Source organism: Lolium perenne, chromosome 6 (assembly GCF_019359855.2).
Source record: "Lolium perenne isolate Kyuss_39 chromosome 6, Kyuss_2.0, whole genome shotgun sequence".
Taxonomy (NCBI): domain Eukaryota; kingdom Viridiplantae; phylum Streptophyta; class Magnoliopsida; order Poales; family Poaceae; genus Lolium; species Lolium perenne.
Window position 1 is genome coordinate 52,995,897 of NC_067249.2, and position 10,964 is coordinate 53,006,860.

The following is a 10,964-nucleotide window of genomic DNA, read 5'->3' on the forward strand; positions in this document are numbered from 1 at the left end:
TTTTCCCTATTCAAATAATTCTTAAAAATCAACCAAAATAGATATTAAGTTAATTCCAACTCTAATAGCTCACATTTGACTTACACTAATTGTTTTTGCAATAAAATGGTGTGGTCACCTTGCATGATCATGCCATGGTTTAATGAATGGATATTTTGACTAGTTTAACTAGTTGATATTATCCAAAACTATTAAGGTTAAATTGTGTGAAGTCTTATACTTCATTTAAACTTGTCTCACATGAATTCATGGGATGTTTGGACCCCTGGTCCCAAACTCTCTTATATGAATTACTTGAGATTTAAATCAAATAGAATGTTATTTAAATGGTATGAGGTGATCCACCTCATTTAAATCATTTTCCCAAATGATGATGATGAACATTTGACTTAGGTCAATATGAGTTCATCCATGATTGTTGGAGAGATTAAATCTTAAGAAGATTTCAATAAGAGGAGATTATTTCTCAAGAACCCTATGGAAACTATCATTTACATATGAAATACAAAGTCCATTTAAATCCCCCAACCCTTGCACCCTAGTTTATTTATTTGGTGTGCATAGAGTAGTTTGTGTGTTTATTTGTGATGTATGGAATAGCCATTGAATTAGTGAGTAATTATACTCGTATTCAAATTTAGACGGTAGCACCGGAGAGTACGCCGAAGAAGAAGGTTGCTACCAAGAGGAGGAGGAGGAACAGTTTGAGAACTACCAAGGCAAGCTTTACTCTTGCAAGTTACTGCAAGCTAATAATCTTGCAAGGTGCAAAGCCCCCTTGGGGCAAGGCACCATGTTTCTTATCTTTCCTTATGTGAACCCATCCCAAGTTTTTACTTTACAAGTTCTTACTTGTTTTCTAAAGGAGTTACTTTTATAGTTAACTTTGGTCAAAGTACAAGTTGGTTATTAGAGTAGTGAGTTAGTCTCTTCCAAGCAAAGCAAGGTAGCACCCCTCATGAATTAGAGCTAGTGCTAATGAACTAAACTTGACTACTCTAGATGGGAACCTTGTGAATTTGAAAGGATTTTGAAACCTTGGAATGAAGATGCATTCCATTGAATGATTTTTGAAGGTGAATATGACCAAGAAAAGATGGTGATTTTTGATAAAAAATGACGTTGGTTTGAATGCGATACCTTTCCAATTATCAAGTACCCCCACAATACCTGATTATGGGTAGGGCTTAACTGGAAGTTTATGCGTCTTAGTATGGGTTCCCTCTAAACAAGCGTCATCGGGGTTATGCCGAAAGCTGCCTCTACCACAAAAGAAACGATACGATATGATGCGAAATGAGGTGAATGTTCGGCCCAAGCCCTGTGCAGTTCCAGTCGACTGACTGTCTTCACTGGGAGGCCAAGCTCATGGGGAGAGGTGCTCATACTAGGGTTCGTAAGTGAAAGGTTATGGTTGATGATCCGCGTACTGTGTTACGATTATTCGGGGAAATCCCGACGGATGAAATCAAATGTTGTGGCACAAGTGTGCAACCTCTGCAGAGTGTAAACCTATTCGAATAGCCGCGTCCACGGTTACGGACGGTTGGAAAGGCCATACAGTTTCCGATGTCATATCTTTGAAAATGATGTTGAAAGGTGGTGGTGCATTGACTTGTGGTGGATTGAATTGAAATCACCACTTGAATGGTGGGAATGACACTAATGTTCCCATTGAGTTAGTTGGCACTTGAGTAAGCTTTTCTCAAAACTTTGTGAACTAAAACTAGCTTTATGCAAATAAACTAGAGCTTAGCAAACCCTACTAGAATGTCTAGCACTTACATTAGTATTAGTTTGCAAGTACTCAACGTACTCACGGCTTTGTCCCTGGCTATTCAAATGGCCAGAGTATGAAGATGAACAAGGAGATGACCAGCAGGACGCCTACGACAACTAAGCGCCTTCCGACGTCAAGCGTTGGCCTGTGGACTAGAGAGTCCTTGTATCTTACGCTTCCGCTATGTTGAACTATGAACCTGTGTTTGTTCGTTGATCAATAGATCAACTATTCGTGTAATATGGATCATGTGATTCCAATTTGTAAGATCTATGGTTTGTAAGGAATGATGACTGTGATACTTAACTATTATGCCTCGCAACAACAATATTCCTGGGATTGCGATGTATGACATAATAGGCATTCGGACTTAAAAATCCGGGTGTTGACACATCTATGCCTAAAAAGTCCACCTTCAGGTTATCATCCGAACCCCTTCCAGTATTAAGTTGCAAAACAATAGACAATTGCATTAAGTATGGTGCGTAATGTAATCAATAACTACATCCTCGGACATAGCATCAATGTTTTATTCCTAGTGGCAACAGCACATCCACAACCTTAGAACTTTCTGTCACTGTCCCAGATTTAATGGAGGCATGAACCCACTATCGAGCATAAATACTCCCTCTTGGAGTTAAGAGTAAAAACTTGGCCAGAGCCTCTACTAATAACGGAGAGCATGCAAGATCATAAACAACACATAGGTAATAGATTGATAATCAACATAACATAGTATTCTCTATCCATCGGATCCCGACAAACACAACATATAGAATTACAGATAGATGATCTTGATCATGTTAGGCAGCTCACAAGATCCAACAATGAAGCACATAAGGAGAAGACAACCATCTAGCTACTGCTATGGACCCATATTCCAGGGGTGAACTACTCACTCATCACTCCGGAGGCGACCATGGCGGTGAAGAGTCCTCCGGGAGATGATTCCCCTCTCCGGCAGGGTGCCGGAGGTGATCTCCAGAATCCCCCGAGATGGGATTGGCGGCGGTGGCGCCTCAGTAAGGTTTTCCGTATCGTGGCTCTCGGTACTGGGGGTTTCGCGACGAAGGCTTTCATTAGGCGGAAGGGCAACGCGGGGGGCCACACGAGGGCCCCACACACCAGGGCCGCGCGGCCTAGGGCTGGGCCGCGCCGCCCAGTTGTGGCGGCGCCTCGTGGGCCCACTTCCTTTCCCCTTCGGTCTTCTGGAAGCTTCGTGCAAAAATAGGACCCTGGGCGTTGATTTCGTCCAATTCCGAGAATATTTCCTTTGTAGGATTTCTGAAACCAAAAACAGTAGAAAACAGCAACTGGCTCTTCGGCATCTTGTTAATAGGTTAGTGCCGGAAAATGCATAAATACGACATATAATGTGTATAAAACATGTAGATATCATCAATAATGTGGCATGGAACATAAGAAATTATCGATACGTCGGAGACGTATCAAAGCTCTTGAGTCTCTACAAGATGATTTGTCATGGAAGAAACTTCTCAGAGGATGGTGGTAAAATCAGTAGTATTCAACTCCCAGCTATTCGCTACTTTGCTTATTTCATCACCAAGTGCGTTCTTGCTAGAAAGAATGCAAGTAAGTTATCTATCCAGGATTTAGCTTTTCTAGCTGCTGCATTACAAAGTGATAGGACTTATAATTTGGGTGCTTTGATAGCCTATAGAATTGCTACTAACCGTGAGAAGGGCGGAATTTGTGGAGGTCTCATCGCTTCTCGCTTATTAGCTATGCACGGTGTAGAACCTCACCATCTTGATATTCAGCTCTCCATAGAGAAACTTGACATAGTCTCCATGATTAAGCATGAATTTGTTTATGATTTGTCTAATTTGAGTAACCTGTCTTACAAGATAACATTTTACAAGAAAACTTGGAGAACAACTAAGAAAACTGAAAAACTAGTAGGATTGCCTGCACCTGTTCTGTTTAACCTTGATTCCAGGAAGGATTGGTCAGTCACGGAAGGTGAACTGAATGCATATATAGAGGGAGATGGCCATCATGCAAGAGATGGCACGGAGGAGGCCGAGGAACACCTCGACTCGTCATCCGATGCAGCAAGTTCTTCGCATCAACATGTTGGGCATGAGGAGCCTTCACCCTTTTCTTCTGCACCGGGACCTTATTATGATTACGCCATGTATGATCCACCGGCGTGGAATCCTGACCCTCGCTGGGGTTGATCTTCACTTAGGCCAAAAGCCTAAGTTTGGGGGGAGGTATACCGGCATCACTCATTCTTTGCATATTATAGTTGCTGGATACTTGTACATACTTGTTTAGCTTCTTAAAGTGGTTTTCTAATAAGAGGGAGATGATATTTGGGAAGTGCTGCCTGAAAACAGATTCTGGACTGATACCAAAAAAATTCTCAAAAACAGCCAGAACGTTATTTTGCGAAGCCAATGTTTGTGCATGTTCCCCAGGTTGTTATCTAACTTTCATTAGTTGAACACTTTTCGAGCTGGGCAGCGGAAGATTTTCTTAAAAATCGATTACTGTACTGCTGTCAAGTTTGGCAGATTTCTGTTACTTTGTGTTTATGTGGCTCTTCTAGTTTTCATTTTCTTGTTTTTGTTTTCTTTCTTTCCTAAAACACAAAAAGACCAAAAATATTTCTGTTGTTTCTCTTTACCAATTGTTTATTTTGGTTTCTTGCTTTCATTTTGCGTTATTTGCTATCATTGGTTTGCTATAAGAAAATCCAAAAAGATTTTGCTTTGTTTGCTTGTTTCCTTTTGTTCTTGTTTCCAATTCGAAAACACCAAAAATATTTGCTATTCTTCTTTGGTTTTGTAAAGTTCATTATGGAGTTCAGTGGTCTTCGGTGGTTGGAGCTTGGTTTTCATTCCATATTATTCAAGCTATACAAGTGAAAAGGCAATAATGACGATCTACGACAATCCGACTGTGGTGAGAGGCTGGTATGAACTCTATTTGTTTTCATTTTTGTACATATACTCATCCATGTGAGCATGCTTAGTTGGTTCATGTGAGGTATATGTCATTTAAGAGAGTCTAGTAGTTCATGATCTCTCATGATTAGCTCCAATTTATTAATATGAGTAGCATGTCATAAATATTTGCTTGCATTGCTTTATTCATAGATAGATATGACATTGTGGTATCCTCCTCTGAATAATCCACTTGAATTAACTTGGCACATGCTCACGCATGCATATGACTGAACAAAAGTCAATTAAGCCTCGATGATTTACTTCACCTCAGAGTTCTTGTATCACTTTTATGCCTCCATTAATTTATTTTGTCGCAAGCATGATTATGACAGTTACTGCTCTCTTGATTGTCGCTTCCCAGTCTATTGCTAGCCTTCACTTGTACTGAGCGGGAACGCTGCTCGTGCTTCCAAACCCCTGAAAACCAAGTTATTCCAGAGTGTCTGATACGTCTCCGACGTATCGATAATTTCTTATGTTCCATGCCACATTATAGATGTTATCTACATGTTTTATGCACACTTTATGTCATATTCGTGCATTTTCTGGAACTAACCTATTAACAAGATGCCGAAGTGCCAGTTGCTGTTTTCTGCTGTTTTTGGTTTCAGAAATCCTAGTAAGGAAATATTCTCGGAATTGGATGAAATCAAAGCCCAGGGGCCTATTTTTCCACGAAGCTTCCAGAAGTCCGAAGACGAAACGAAGTGGGGCCACAGGGTGCCCAAACCCTAGGGCGGCGCGGCCCCCCTGTCATCTGGGGCCCCTGTGCCCCCTCTTGACTTGCCCTTCCGCCTACTTAAAGCCTCCGTGACGAAACCCCCAGTACCGAGAGCCACGATACGGAAAACCTTCCAGAGACACCGCCAACGCCGATCCCATCTCGGGGGATCCAGGAGATCGCCTTCGGCACCCTGCCGGAGAGGGGAATCATCTCCCGGAGGACTCTACGCCGCCATGGTCGCCTCCGGTGTGATGTGTGAGTAGTCTACCCCTGGACTATGGGTCCATAGCAGTAGCTAGATGGTTGTCTTCTCCCCATTGTGCTATCATTGTCGGATCTTGTGAGCTGCCTAACATGATCAAGATCATCTATCTGTAATTCTATATGTTGCGTTTGTTGGGATCCGATGAATAGAGAATACTTGTTATGTTGATTATCAAAGTTATATCTACGTGTTGTTTATGATCTTGCATGCTTTCCGTTACTAGTAGATGCTCTGGCCAAGTAGATGCTTGTAACTCCAAGAGGGAGTACTTATGCTCGATAGTGGGTTCATGCCTGCATTGACACCTGGGACAAAGGATGTAAAAGTTCTAAGGTTGTGTTGTGTTGTTGCCACTAGGGATAAAACATTGATGCTATGTCTAAGGATGTAGTTGTTGATTACATTACGCACCATACTTAATGCAATTGTCTGTTGCTTTGCAACTTAATACTAGAGGGGGTTCGGATGATAACCTGAAGGTGGACTTTTTAGGCATAGATGCAGTTGGATGGCGGTCTATGTACTTTGTCGTAATGCCCAATTAAATCTCACTATACTCATCATGATATGTATGTGCATTGTCATGCTCTCTTTATTTGTCAATTGCCCAACTGTAATTTGTTCACCCAACATGCTGTTTGTCTTATGGGAGAGACACCTCTAGTGAACTGTGGACCCCGGTCCAATTCTCTTTACTGAAATACAATCTACTGCAATACTTGTTCTACTGTTTTCTGCAAACAATCATCTTCCACACAATACGGTTAATCCTTTGTTACAGCAAGCCGGTGAGATTGACAACCTCACTGTTTCGTTGGGGCAAAGTACTTTGGTTGTGTTGTGCAGGTTCCACGTTGGCGCCGGAATCCCTGGTGTTGCGCCGCACTACATCCCGCCGCCATCAACCTTCAACGTGCTTCTTGGCTCCTCCTGGTTCGATAAACCTTGGTTTCTTTCTGAGGGAAAACTTGCTGCTGTGCGCATCATACCTTCCTCTTGGGGTTCCCAACGAACGTGTGAGTTACACGCCATCAAGCTCTTTTTCTGGCGCCGTTGCCGGGGAACTGAAGAAAAGCTACACCACAGAGAATTGCCTCCCACGGCAACAGCTCTTTTTCTGGCGCCGTTGCCGGGGAGATCAAGACACGCTGCAAGGGGAGTCTCCACTTCTCAATATCTTTACTTTGTTTTTGTCTTGCTTAGTTTTATTTACTACTTTGTTTGCTGCACTAAATCAAAATACAAAAAATTAGTTGCTAGTTTTACTTTATTTGCTATCTTGTTTGCTATATCAAAAACACAAAAAAATTAGTTTACTTGCATTTACTTTATCTAGTTTGTTTTATTTACTGTTGCTAAAATGGCCAACGCTGAAAATACTAAGTTGTGTGACTTCACAACCACAAATAATAATGATTTCTTATGCACACCTATTGCTCCACCTGCTACTACAGCATAATTCTTTGAAATTAAACCTGCTTTCTTGAATCTTGTTATGCGAGAGCAATTTTCAGTGTTAGTTACGATGATCTTGCTGCCCATCTTAATAATTTTGTTGAACTATGTGAAATGCAAAAATATAAAGATGTAGATGGTGATATTATTAAACTAAAATTGTTCCCTTTCTCATTAAGAGGAAGAGCTAAAGATTGGTTGCTATCTCTGCCTAAGAATAGTATTGATTCATGGACTAAATGCAAGGATGCTTTTATTGGTAGATATTATCCCCCTGCTAAAATTATATCTTTGAGGAGTAGCATAATGAATTTTAAGCAATTAGATACTGAACATGTTGCTCAAGCTTGGGAAAGAATGAAATCTCTGGTTAAAAATTGCCCAACCCATGGACTGACTACTTGGATGATCATCCAAACCTTCTATGCAGGACTAAATTTTTCTTCACGGAATTTATTGGATTCAGCTGCTGGAGGTACCTTTATGTCCATCACTCTTGGTGAAGCAACAAAGCTTCTTGATAATATGATGATCAACTACTCTGAATGGCACACGGAAAGAGCTCCACAAGGTAAGAAGGTAAATTCTGTCGAAGAAACCTCTTCCTTGAGTGATAAGATTGATGCTATTATGTCTATGCTTGTGAATGATAGGACTAATATTGATCCTAATAATGTTCCGTTAGCTTCATTGGTTGCACAAGAAGAACATGTTGATGTAAACTTCATTAAAAATAATAATTTCAACAACAATGCTTACCGGAACAATTCTAGTAACAACTATAGGCCATATCCTTATAATAATGGCAATGGCTATGGTAATTCTTATGGGAATTCTTACAACAATAATAGGAGTTCACCCCCTAGACTTGAAGCCATGCTCAAAGAATTTATTAGTACACAAACTGCTTTTAACAAATCTGTTGAAGAAAAGCTTGGGAAAATTGATATACTTGCTTCTAAAGTCGATAGTCTTGCTGCTGATGTTGATCTTTTGAAATCAAAAGTTTTGCCTAATGAAAATCATCATAATAAAATTGTTACTACAGCAAATGCCATTCAAGTTAGAATTAATGAGAATATAAGATTAATGGCTGAACTGCGTGCTAGGTGGGATAGAGAAGAAAATGAAAAACTAGCTAAAGAGAAGAATGTAGCTAAAGTTTGGACTATTACCACCACTAGTAATGCTAATGCTACACATGTTGCTGCACCTCCTACCATTAATAATAAAAGAATTGGTGTTAGCAATGTTTCCACTTCTAATGCAAAGCGCGAAAAATTGCCTGAAACTGCTAAAGCTATTAAACTGCTCGTGATAAAGCTGCTGAAATTTTTTCCAACATTGGGGATGATGATCCCATTGCTTTAGATTATAATGGTTTGAATTTTGATGATTGCCACATCTCTGAAGTTATAAAGTTCTTGCAAAAACTTGCTAAAAGTCCTAATGCTAGTGCTATAAATTTGGCTTTTACACATCATATTACAAATGCTCTCATAAAAGCTAGAGAAGAGAAACTAGAGCGTGAAGCCTCTATTCCTAAAAAGCTAGAGGATGGTTGGGAGCCCATCATTAAGATGAAGGTTAAAGATTTTGATTGTAATGCTTTATGTGATCTTGGTGCAAGTATTTCTGTTATGCCTAAGAAAATTTATAATATGCTTGACTTGCCACCGCTGCAAAATTGTTATTTGGATGTTAATCTTGCTGATCATTCTACAAAGAAACCTTTGGGTAAAGTTGATAATGTTCGCATTACCGTTAACAATAACCTTGTCCCCGTTGATTTTGTTGTCTTGGATATTGAATGCAATGCATCTTGTCCCATTATATTGGGAAGACCTTTTCTTATTTGTTGGTGCTATTATTGATATGAAGGAAGGTAATATAAAATATCAATTTCCTCTCAAGAAAGGTATGGAACACTTCCCTAGAAAGAGAATAAAGTACCCTTTTGATTCTATTATGAGAACAAATTATGATGTTGACACTTCGTCTCTTGATAATACTTGATACACACTTTCTGCGCCTAGCTGAAAGGCGTTAAAGAAAAGCGCTTATGGGAGACAACCCATGTTTTTACCTACAGTACTTTGTTTTTATTTTGTGTCTTGGAAGTTGTTTACTACTGTAGCAACCTCTCCTTATCTTAGTTTTGTGTTTTGTTGTGCCAAGTTAAGCCGTTGATAGAAAAGTAAGTACTAGATTTGGATTACTGCACAGTTCCAGATTTCTTTGCTGTCACGAATCTGGGTCCACCTCCCTGTAGGTAGCTCAGAAAATTAAGCCAATTTACGTGCATGATCCTCAGATATGTATGCAACTTTCATTCAATTTGAGCATTTTCATCTGAGCAAGTCTGGTGCCATTTTAAAATTCGTCAATACGAACTGTTCTGTTTTGACAGATTCTGCCTTTTATTTCGCATTGCCTCTTTTGCTATGTTGGATGAATTTCTTTGATCCACTAATGTCCAGTAGCATTATGCAATGCCCAGAAGTGTTAAGAATGATTGTGTCACCTCTGAATATGTTAATTTATATTGTGCACTAACCCTCTAATGAGTTGTTTCGAGTTTGGTGTGGAGGAAGTTTTCAAGGATCAAGAGAGGAGTATGATGCAACATGATCAAGGAGAGTGAAAGCTCTAAGCTTGGGGATGCCCCGGTGGTTCACCCTTGCATATATCAAGAAGACTCAAGCGTCTAAGCTTGGGGATGCCCAAGGCATCCCCTTCTTCATCGACAACATTATCAGGTTCCTCCCCTGAAACTATATTTTTATTCCATCACATCTTATGTGCTTTTTCTTGGAGCGTCGGTTTGTTTTTGTTTTTTGTTTTGTTTGAATAAAATGGATCCTAGCATTCACTTTATGGGAGAGAGACACGCTCCGCTGTAGCATATGGACAAGTATGTCCTTGGTTTCTACTCATAGTATTCATGGCGAAGTTTCTTCTTCGTTAAATTGTTATATGGTTGGAATTGGAAAATGATACATGTAGTAATTGCTATAAATGTTTTGGGTAATGTGATACTTGGCAATTGTTGTGCTCATGATTAAGCTCTTGCATCATATGCTTTGCACCCATTAATGAAGAAATACATAGAGCATGCTAAAATTTGGTTTGCATATTTGGTTTCTCTAAGGTCTAGATAATTTCTAGTATTGAGTTTGAACAACAAGGAAGACAGTGTAGAGTCTTATAATGTTTTCAATATGTCTTTTATGTGAGTTTTGCTGCATCGGTTCATCCTTGTGTTTGTTTCAAATAAGCCTTGCTAGCCTAAACCTTGTATCGAGAGGGAATACTTCTCATGCATCCAAAATACTTGAGCCAACCACTATGCCATTTGTGTCCACCATACCTACCTACTACATGGTATTTTCCGCCATTCCAAAGTAAATTGCTTGAGTGCTACCTTTAAAATTCCATCATTCACCTTTGCAATATATAGCTCATGGGACAAATAGCTTAAAAACTATTGTGGTATTGAATATGTAATTATGCACTTTATCTCTTATTAAGTTGCTTGTTGTGCGATAACCATGTTTCTTGGGGACGCCATCAACTTTTCATTGTTGAATTTCATGTGAGTTGCTATGCATGTTCGTCTTGTACGAAGTAAGGGCGATCTACACTGAGTTGAATGGTTTGAGCATGCATATTGTTAGAGAAGAACATTGGGCCGCTAACTAAAGCCATGATCCATGGTGGAAGTTTCAGTTTTGGACAAACATCCTCAAATCTCTAATGAGAAAA